Genomic DNA, 11,431 nt, shown 5'->3' with positions numbered 1-11,431 from the left:
CGTTTTAGGCCCCCAAAACTGTTAGGCCTCCACTGGCTGAGATTTAATTTCAGGATAATCTAGAGCTGAGAGTTGCTTTCACTCTTTTGTGGCCATATAATATATAATTCTAGGAAATTTTGATTTTAGTTTATATATATTTGAGTGACCGTATGCAAAATGTTGTATTTATAATTTAATTATTAACTTTAACCATCCAATACAAAGTTACAACACTAGCTTTAACTTTATAAAAATATGAAGACAAATAAAACTAAGAAACGCAACTATATGTGTTTTCAACATGGAGTGTTCTCCTCGGCTCATTAATTTTTCTGTTACTAACAACTTTTAATACAAAATATTACACATAAAATTAAAGGTTAAAAACATTGGGGCATTCCGAGAATCGAACTCGGGACCTCTCGCACCCGAAGCGAGAATCATACCACTAGACCAAATGCCCAACTGTGCTTAGTTTTGTGTGAATGTACTTATAATCTTTATAATAAGGACAACTGAAAATTGGCTTTATTGGTCGGGTGTGTAAAAATGTATTCCGATAGATATAAATGTTAATGGTTCACGATGACAAAACCTCATGCTTCAAGTATTATAAATATGTGAATGTGACCCACCTTAAATATTTGCAAGAAACATGTTATATGTTCTAGCTATCTGAATATTTAAATCTTTATAGTTTGTGTTTTAGACTTTTAGGGGACATTAGTCGTAGACTCGTAGTGGTTGTCTCATATGCTCCACTCTTAAATGTGATTGTAACTCATTGATATACCTTTCTAGTTTGTGCTATGTTCCTCTTTCTTTGTTTCATGTGAATTAATGTCATATCTTTTGAAAGTGTATGGTTTTCTCCATAAAATGTTTTATTTTACTTTATGCAATTATGTAACTAGTTTGATGTGATGATGTATCATGTGATATAGTATATATCTCAATATACCACAAGACAAAGAATGGCCACTGCCCTTCCTTTGGACTTGGGGCATATGGCACTTAAATGCCCTTCATAAATTAGCTCTACTCTCTAACAATACCCTATTCAAATCAAGGGCCAGAAATATAGGAGACTTGACCTTGCATCACTCTACCAAGGGTTTCCCTCACCACAAGGCAATTGATTTTATTTCAAGATAATGATAGGCATAAAATAATGGGCCATATTTGGAAGGTGACCATAACACTCATGCATTAAACCCATAATTTGACTTCCAATTGGAATTTGAAAAACTGTCGCACACTTTATCTGGAAAAAAAATTAATAAAAGAGGAATAATTAACAAGAAAATTCGATTTAATATAATTCGGAACTGGTTAAACACATATTTTGTTTGAATTCGGCATGTGAATTATAACATAACCAAAAGCCCGGCCTAAATAACAGGGACCGTAAAAGCTTTAAGCTCACAACAGTCAAACAGATGAAACACGCAACAAACAAAATTACAACATAAATGAGGAATTTGAGCGATTATTTAAGAAGAGTAAGGAGACCTCTTTGATTAATCAGCTCCACAACTTGAGATTCACACCCAAGAAGTTATGGAATTATGTTTTACACACCCGAGAAACGTTTTGTGCAAGTTTCCCCTTTTATTTTCTTCTTTCAATTTTTTATTTCTTTTACAAGGAATCATGAAGAGGTATGTACCCGCCTCAACACCGAGCAAGGCGGGTCAACCCACAAGATAAAGACATTATGAAGGCACAAGGCCAAAACATATGCGCATGGCGCATACAAAACATGCTCAGGCATCATATGCTCGCGCATCACATATGCGCGTGGCGCATCAACGCGCGGCGCATATCACATGCTCTTGCATATCACATCTGCCCAGGCACACATATGCTCGCGCGTCACATATGCGCGCGACGCACCAGCGCGCGGCGCATATCACATGCTCGTGCATATCACACCTGCGCATGAAATATCTGCGCGTGAGAATAAAGAGAAGACCTCGCGCATCCTCAGGATGGGCGCATATCACACGTGCACATAATCAACCTCGCCCTTATCCAAATCAGGATTAGGGCAACCTTGATTGTGCACGTCAGACAACCTCCTAGAAGGCATCTTTTTAAGGAGTAAGAATATGCTGATGTTGACAGCTGCCAAATGAAAGGTCGACAACTCAGCATGACACATGTGCTACCACGTGATTACAACCAACGAGAAAGCGCCAGGTGTCCCAGAGGACACGTGGCGCAGTGCGATTGGAGGAGGCCAACGAGGTTGAGCCCAACCAGTGGAAACCCTAGCACTATAAATACAGCATCAACTCCACTTTGATGACACATTCATACTCAATCATTGACAGTTACAGGCAGTGATATTCACATTCAATCATATTGAATTACATTCACTCACAGTCAGTTACATACAAACATAGTCTCACAATCAGAGGGTATTGAGCTATTAAGCAATACTCTTGAGATTCCCTTACACACATTATTATCTTCTCCACAATATACTGATTCTCACGCCGGAGGGTTACCCCAAAGAGGACCCCTCTGTCCCTTTCTGAGGGGTAAGTAACGGCGCTGTTCATTTTGTAGGTGGAAGAACACAGATCCAGAAGAACCATCGGTGAAATAGTATAATCAAACCCCGAGGAAAGTAGATCTGCTACCAGTGAGTAGATCCACGTTTCTTCATTGGCTCCATCCACTGTTACATCGGCAATCAGATCTCATCAGATCTACAAAAAATCATTCACCATGGTTTCTGGCGTTCGTAACGTTGATCAAGCTCTGGAGGATATTGAACGTGAGGGTGTTAACGACGGACAGCAGGTTCTGAGGGTTCCGCGTGATTCTACGCGTACCACCAGCAGCCGTCCCTTCGTCACAACCCCTCACGGCCAGACTGAAACTCCTCCAGACGATCTCACGTTACAAAATATGGCCGGCGCGAAACTGAAAGGACCAATGGGTCCAGAAGAAGAAACAAATGATCCGAATGAATGGCTCATAAACGAGCAGCGGCGTCTGATGGAAAAGTACACTGAAATGGTCAAACAGAAGAAGCTAGCCGACCAAACACAAAGGCAAGCGTTTGATAAACAGACTACAAAAAGGCCGCGCGCGCCGGAAGAAGGACATTCTATTCACACTGCACACACTGAGTTCAGTGATGAAGAAGTGCATAGCATGAGGAAGACGCGGGATACTCATGCAGGAGGCTCACAACTCCGCGCGCCTGTGAACATGGCGCCTGGAGCCAGAGCCGATCCGGATCTGCACATGCCGTACAGCCCACCAGTCAGAGGGCAAGTGGACGTAACCACACCTTACAGACCAGCCATCTTGGTGAAACACTCAAAGTTCACTGCGCGCATCGCGCAGGCTCCCATCCAGCACAAGACCAAGATGCCAAGTGGTCTGGGTAAGTATGACGGCACGACAGATCCAGACGATTTCTTGCAAGGTTTTTACAACACGGGAAACCTGGAGAGCTGGACGATGCCAACATGGTGTCATATGTTTACTCGCTGCCTCACGGGCGCAGCGCGGGTATGGTTCGAGAGCTTGCCGACATGGCAAATTGATGGGTTCGAGGAACTATTAGAAAAGTTCCAAGCCCACTTCGTACAGCAGCGCAGGCACACGCGCGATCCTGATGACATCATGCACTGCATACGCAGGAATGATGAAACGATTGAAGATTACATCACTCGTTTCAATCAGGAGTCCCTGGCAATCGGAGGTATAACCGAGCAACTCCTGCGCGTGGCCTTTATACAAGGCGCGCGCAGTGATCAATTACGACGAGCTCTCGTAAGCAAAGATGGTATGCCCACCACGTGGGCCAAGTTAATGGAGGCATCGCGAGTTTTCGCGAGGAACGAGAAACAGATTGCCCAAGATAGGGCAAGAGAAAGAGCGCATCAGGCTGAATCACCGCGCAGCAAGGAGAAGAGGGCCAAACAGAACTCTGTATGGTCCAGGTTGCAGCCAACAAGTTTTTCTTCCGCAGAAAAACAAGCGCAACCAAGCTCACCCCAGCCCCAAAAAGATGTTCGTAATCGCGGGGAGGGTGACAAGAGGGAGGGCGGCAGAGATCCTAGCAGACCTCTGCCAAGAATATGGACTCCCCTCACTAAAACACCTTCACAGGTGTTAAGTACAGAGAATGTCCAATTCAAGCCCCCCAAGCAACTACACTACAAGGGACCGCAAAACAGTGGCAAATATTGTGAATTTCACAGGTCCCCGGGCCACAACACCGACGCATGCCATCATTTAAAGGATGCGATCGAGAAGGATGTAAAGTCAGGCAGGCTGGCTCACTTGGTGAAAAACCAAAGAATAGAAGATGAGCAACCGGAAGGAGCCTCTGCCAGCAAGAAATACAAAAGAATCTGTGTGGCTGAAGGGGGACGACAAGGGCAGACGTCAAAAAAGAGAAGCGCGCAAATCCACGGGGGTTGGCGCGAGCAGCAAGTCATCTTCCCAAGAATCAGGGGAGGCCCTTCAATAAGCAGTCCTCTCGTCATCACCACACACATTGCTCATTACGAAGTGTCAAAAGTCCTGGTGGACACTGGAAGCGAATCTGACATTATGTATGAGCAATGTTTCAGAAAGTTAGACCCGGCAGACCAAGCGCGGCTCGAAATTGTGAACGCACCAATCTGTGGTGTTTCAAATGAAATCATCCATCCCCTAGGCCAGATTCAGTTTGAACTAACTATGGGGGATGATGAGCACAAGCGAGCAGAAGTTGTCAACTTCTTGGTCTTGCCCACCACGTCATGCCACAATATGATCCTGGGTAGGGGAACGATAGCCCAATTTAATGCTGTACCGTCGCCAGCGCACGGCGCATTGGGGTTCCCTACACCAACAGGCGTAACATTTGTTTACCGCGATCATTTGTGCGCAGTGACAAGTACGCCGCGGGAAGGGAGAATGAAACTTCCAATGGCGGACAATGCGCCAGAGAAGTGGATTTTAAACCCAAAATTCCCCGAGCAAACGGTCACAATTGGCGCTACCATTTCAGACGAAACGAGATTGAGAATGAAAAGGTTGCTCACAAAATACACGTCGGTCTTCGCGTGGCAACACTCCGATATGACTGGGGTCCCGCGAGACTTGGCGCAACATTCTCTTAACACGTTCAAGTCGGTGGAGCCAATTGCTCAGAAAAAGAGAATCATGGGGGATGAAAAGGCGAAGGCCATGAATGAGCAAGTTGAGGACCTGTTGCGCGCAAACATCATCCGCCCGATCCGGTACCAGACGTGGGTAGCCAATCCTGTGATGGTAAAGAAAAGCAACGGGTCATGGAGGATGTGTATTGACTTCAAGGACCTCAACAAAGCATGTCCGAAAGACTGTTACCCCCTACCAAACATCGACGCAAAGGTGGACTCCGTGGCGCCATTCAAGCTCAAATGTTTCCTGGATGCCTACAAAGGCTATCACCAGATTCAAATGGCACCACAAGACGAAGACAAGACGGCCTTCAGGACCGACAAGGGTGTCTTTTGTTACACAAAAATGCCTTTTGGTCTAAAGAATGCGGGCGCCACCTATCAGAGACTTATGGATTCGGTTTTCAGTGAACAAATCGGAAGAAATCTAGAAGTCTACGTTGATGATTTGGTGATCAAGAGCAGGGAGGAGAGACAAATGCTCAAAGACATCGAGGAAACTCTTCAGCGCCTAACGGAAGTTAACATGAAGCTCAACCCGAGCAAATGTACTTTCGGCGCGGAAGAGGGGAAATTTCTTGGTGTAATGGTCACTAAGGATGGTTTCAAGGTGAACCCTGAAAAGGTGGAAGCCATCCTTGACATGCCTTCACCGTCCACCATGAAAGAGGTTCAGAAGCTGAATGGTAGACTGGTGTCAATCAACAGGTTCCTAGCGAACCACGCCTGCAAATCGACTCCATTCGTTAACACTTTGAGGAACTGCTTGAAGAAGAGCCAATTCAAGTGGACGCCTGAGGCTGAGCAAGCTTTCACTGAGATAAAAGAATGTCTCATAAAGCTGCCCGCGCTCACAGCTCCACTTCCTAGCGAAACCCTTACATTGTACTTGTCAGCTGGAGATCGCGCCATCGGCGCAGTATTATTGGTGGATCGCAAGGGGATCCAAACGCCAATATACTATGTGAGTCGGGTGCTCACAGACCCTGAGACGCGCTATTCCATCATGGAAAAGTTAGTTTTGTCACTAACACACGCGTCGCGCAAGCTCCATAGATACTTCAATGGTCATCCTATTGAAGTTCTGACTGGTTACAACATCCAGCAAGTCTTGCGACGCCCCGCGCTCTCCGGAAGGCTGACAAAGTGGGCGCTGGAATTAGGTGAGCACACGATCACCTATAAGCCTCGTCCAACAATAAAGGGTCAAGTTTTAGCGGATTTCATCACGGAAATCCCAGAGGGAAAGATCGAAGAAGCTCAGCGCGAGGTAGACCCTCCGCGAGCAAATGATGAAGAAGATGTTTGGAGGCTATTCACTGATGGGGCCTCCAACAACGAAGGGTCCGGCGCAGGCCTCAAACTGGTGGACCCTGATAATCATGAATATACTTATGCTATTAGGTTGGACTTCAAGAGTACCAACAATGAGGCTGAGTATGAAGCCCTGCTGGCTGGTCTGCGCATTGCGCGCAAGTTTGGAGTTAAAAGGCTAGAGGCCCATGTTGATTCTTACTTGGTAGCTGCTCAGGTCAACGGACTATATGACGCCAAGGAGAACACAATGCCTCTATATCTAGAGCAGGCAAAAAAGCTCGTTGAGCAGTTTGACTTCTTCAGAATCATACACATCTCGCGCAGCGAAAACAAGTCCGCTGACGCGTTGAGTAAAATGGCGTCAACTAATTTTGATCACTTTGGCAAAGATGTCAGGGTGGAAGTAATGAGCAGCCCGTCAGTGCAAACGCAATCGGTCCTTGTAATTCATACAACCCCTTCATCCTGGATAACTCCAATAATGGAATTCCTGAAGGAGGGGAAGTTACCGGACGATCGCGCACAGGCGAGGAAGATAAGACACAAGGCGCAGAACTATGAACTACTTGAGGGTACATTATATCGACGCTCTTATCTTGGACCGCTCATGAAGTGCCTGGATGCTGAAGAAGCAAGCTATGTGATTAGGGAGATTCACGAAGGAATCTGCGGAATACACGCTGGCCCGCGCATGGTGGTTGCCAAGGCAATGAGCGCAGGCTACTATTGGCCAGGCATGTACTTGGATGCGCTAAAAGAAATCCAAAAATGCAAGGCATGTCAGAGCCACGCGCCAAACACCATGCGGCCAAAGAACAACCTGATTCCAGTGACCTCCGCATGGCCTTTCCACAAATGGGCCATTGATATTGTGGGGCCCCTGCCGCAAGCGCAAGGGCGAGTGAAATTTTTGGTAGTGGCGATAGACTATTTCACAAAATGGGTTGAGGCCAAGCCACTAGCAAGAATCACAGCTGAGGCGATGAAGCAATTTATCTGGAGCCACATCATTTGCCGTTTTGGCCTTCCTATGGAAATTGTGAGCGACAATGGCAAACAATTCACTGACAGGAAGATCTCCAGCTGGCTCAAAGAATTGCAAATCAACCAAATCTTCACTTCGGTCTACCACCCTCAAGGGAATGGCCAAGTGGAGCGCGCGAATCAAAGTTTGTTAAATGGGCTTAAGAAAAGGTTGGAGGGGGAATCCCACTCTTGGGTCGAAGAGTTACCTAATGTCCTGTGGGCGCACAGGACATTAAGCAAAACTAGCAACGGCGAATCCCCGTTCAGCCTAACCTATGGGACAGAGGCTATGATCCCAGCAGAAATTGGATGCCCATCCCATAGGGTACTCATGATGAGCAAGACTGATAACGAGCGCGAAAGAAGATTGGACCTCAACTTGCTTGAAGGGCGCAGAGAAGCGGCTATCATCAATGAAGCCAAATACAAGAAAAAGCTGGAAAAATATTATAATCAGCGCGTTAAGGAATGTCACTTCAAGAAAAATGATTTTGTCCTTCGAAACAATGAAGCTAGCCGCGCGATACCCCCAGGAAAAATGTCCCCCAATTGGGAGGGACCTTATCAAATTTCAGAAGATTTGGGGAAAGGCGCGTACACTTTAAAAGATTTGAATGGAAAAAAGATACCGCGCGCGTGGAACGCGGCACAGCTTAGAAAATGCTTCATGTAAAAGTTCAAATATGTAATCAAGGCTTTTAAGCCATCATGAATGATGATTCGCGCTATCTTTCAATATTTGTTCTATTACCTTTGCATACATGTTTCACACTTCCTTTATTAATTTGGAGCAATATGACAACACTATATTGACTTCAAAACAAAATAAAACGAAGTAAAACATACATGCGCGAGCCTTAGCTCAAACGCGTTAACGAGTCTTAACTCTAAAACGTCAGGGCCTTAGCCCAAACCTACGAGCCTTAGCTCAAACACGTTAACGAGTCTTAACTCTAAAACGTCAGGGCCTTAGCCCAAACCTACGAGCCTTAGCTCAAACACGTTAATGAGTCTTAACTCTAAAAACGTCAGGGCCTTAGCCCAAAACAAAGAGCCTTAGCTCAAAACACTCACAAACATCCATCTTACATCCCGCGCAGCCTAATCATAAAAATCCTTAAACACAACTAAGGCAAATTACATGCCATATCATAGTTGCTAAGGTCTCAGGTCGAGATCGCGCGAGGAATCATAGTGGATATCTGAGTAACACATGCTGACATGTAATGGCTAAAACTCATACTTCCATATAGAAACCGCGCGATAACGACGCGCAGAAAAGAAATTGTGAAAAGTTATCGCACATGTCAGCATAAACAAGATACTGCGAAACCACTTACAAAATAGGACTATGGTTAAGTGAATAATTTCCTTACAACCTTGTTCTTATTTTAACGTGCAAGCATATCTTATACAAGCAAACATGAAGAGATGAATGGAAATGCGCAAGATGTGAAAAAGAGAACAAGTTTCATTCCATTGCATTAAAATTTACAAGTATGATGAGTCACAAATTACAAGTATACAAAAAATATATATATATATATATATAAAATTTGATGAAGGGCTTCTCAAGTCTCCACGTCGACGTCAGCCGCTTCATCACCCTCATCATCTCCCGCAGCATCTGGCGCGGCCTGCTCCTCATCTCCGAACTGACCATAGTCAAGTTCTTCCTTCTCATTGGAGTCTTCTATCACAACGGTGTCAGGAGCAGATTCTTTCGCCGCGCCAGAGCCGCTGGCAGAGGCAACATCCCCCGCGCCACCATCATCGCCACCAGCCCTCTCGCATTCATCGAGCAACTTCTTTAGCGCGCCGAGGTCGGGCTGGTCAGCAAGCGCAGCTATCTGCAAATCATTAGAAAAGTATTGAGTACAAAACACTTGGAAAAATTAGTCAAGTAAAACTCATTAACGTCAAAGTACCTGCATAAGGATGGGGATGGGAGTATTCATATACTTTTCCCCCACCGCGGCCATGTCCGCGCAGGCCGCGTCGCTCTTGTAAGGGTACTCGGATGGGTTCTTCTTCAGCATGCCATATTCATACCCATCCGTAAACCCTTCAGCTCGGCCCACCAAGCGCGCGGCGGCATTGCAGTCCATCACAAGGGCCTGAAACTCGGCGGAATATTTCATCGCCAAAGCGCAACGAGTCATGCCCTGTGACACCAGCCATTGGCGATCCTGCGCAAGGCCAGCAACAGACGTCTCGAGGGCAGGAACCTGGGAGTTTAATAACTCAACAGTTTCCTTGGTCTTCTTTAGCTCCTCCTTATCAGACGCTGCTGCCGCCAAAATTTTTTCTTTTTCCGCCTGCGCAGCACCAAGTGCTTCCTGGCTGGACGCCGCCGTCGCCAAGGCTTCATCTCTATCGGCCTGCGGGCCGCCAACTCCCTCTTCAGGCGCGCAACCTCGCTCTCCAGTGATGACTTCTCAGTGATACTCTGGACGATAGCTTGGTCACGCGCCTCAGCCTGTTGTTCCAAGACACGCACTCTCCGCGCGTACTTGGCAACTTCGGCCTCCGCCGCCTGCTGCTTCTCCCGCGCAGCTTGGAGCTAATGCCCGCGCTTAATAAAGGCGGTGTTGGCACTTGCTCGGTTTTCGCTGAGCTCCGCCTGGAGTTTCTCAGCTCGCGCGCGAGCGTCAGAAAGGTTCCAGGCAGCCACCTTAGCCTCTCGCTGGGCTTCCACAAGAGCATCGCGTACTTTAATATAATCACGACGAAGCTCTTGGGAAGCAGCGAAGAAAGCCGACCCAGCGAAAATATGGTCGTTCAGCAAGTCCGCGCGGGTGCGCTCCTCCTGATACCTCCTTTCAGTAGGAGGCACGGCATGAGCCCAGAAGTCCTCGCATACGCCCATGGATTGGAAGGAACTGTCTTCATTAATATTCCATCTCGGGCGGTAAACGTGGTCACTTCCCTGCAAAACACAAGAAATGTTCTAAGTCATAAAACATACTTATATGGAGGTACGCGCAGCGGAGCAGCAAATTAAAACATACCTGCGGGGATGAAGCAGAAAAGTCAGCGCCAGCCCCACCAGAAGTTTGCGCTGCGAACTCTTGTGGCATCGCAGGGCTGGCGCGGTCTCCCAAGGAGTCTTCAGCTTGAGCCCCCTCATCCTCCTCATCCTCTTCAATAGGCCTCTTCTCCTGCGACCTGGAGGGCTCCAAACCAGTCTCGCGGGGAGGGCTGCGTGTAGGAGGAGGCGAGGGAGGTCTCGACGCCGCCAATTCGGCGCGAAATACGGTTTCCTGCTCCTTGGTAATCCCAATAAGGGGAGACTCAGCACTAGCAGGAGCAGGAGCAGAACCAGCGGCGCCGGCAACGGCGCCAGGAGTGTCACCAGCAACTTGTGCGCCAGCTACAACTCCTATGAACAAATCAACAAGGAAAAATGGTTTATGACTGAATCCAAAAGGAAAATTCATAAGACAAATGTGCAAGACATACCTTGGCGCAATTCTGTTCGCAGCGGCGAACATCGCCATAAAGTTCATTCTACCCTTTTCAGAGGGTAGAACAGGGGCTCCGAAGCAGCCCCCGGCGCAGCCTTAGCACCTTGTGGCGCCTGCGGCTGATCTGCTACCGTCGCCGGTTCTGCAAACATTCAAAGGAGCAAAGGTTTAATAACAATTCAATCAGATGAAGACAAGCAAAGTATACCTGTTGAAGGCGCGGCACTGCTTCTCTCTTCAGCCGCGCGCACGGAGGAAGTGACGCCACCATACCTCAAGTGGACAGGAGGTCTGCCCACTCTCACAGGCAGGGAAGCTAAAGAAACCTTGGTGGTAAACACCTGGGTTTCCTTAGGTCCCTTCGTTTGAGCATGGGGATGAGCGACAGGGGTGTCATCTTTCTTCTGTTTCTTGCTGGCCCCTGCGCCAGATTTCCCCTTAGCTTTGCGCTTTAGTAGGGGC

At 47.1% G+C, this 11,431-nt stretch overlaps 1 non-coding gene across 1 annotated transcript; it reads right to left on the bottom strand.

The window, feature by feature from the left end:
• Positions 1–373: 373 nt before the first annotated feature.
• On the bottom strand, positions 374–445 carry TRNAP-CGG (transfer RNA proline (anticodon CGG)). Its single transcript has one exon. It is a non-coding gene; the product is annotated as a tRNA-Pro (tRNA).
• Between the last annotated feature and the right edge of the window lie 10,986 nt (positions 446–11,431).

Source organism: Bidens hawaiensis, unplaced genomic scaffold, assembly GCF_021521415.1.
Source record: "Bidens hawaiensis isolate Kalapana, Puna unplaced genomic scaffold, B.hawaiensis_p1.1 tig00062079_1, whole genome shotgun sequence".
In the NCBI taxonomy this organism is placed as follows: domain Eukaryota; kingdom Viridiplantae; phylum Streptophyta; class Magnoliopsida; order Asterales; family Asteraceae; genus Bidens; species Bidens hawaiensis.
Note: the sequence above shows the minus strand (reverse complement) of the source record. Positions and strands in the feature narration are given on the sequence as shown.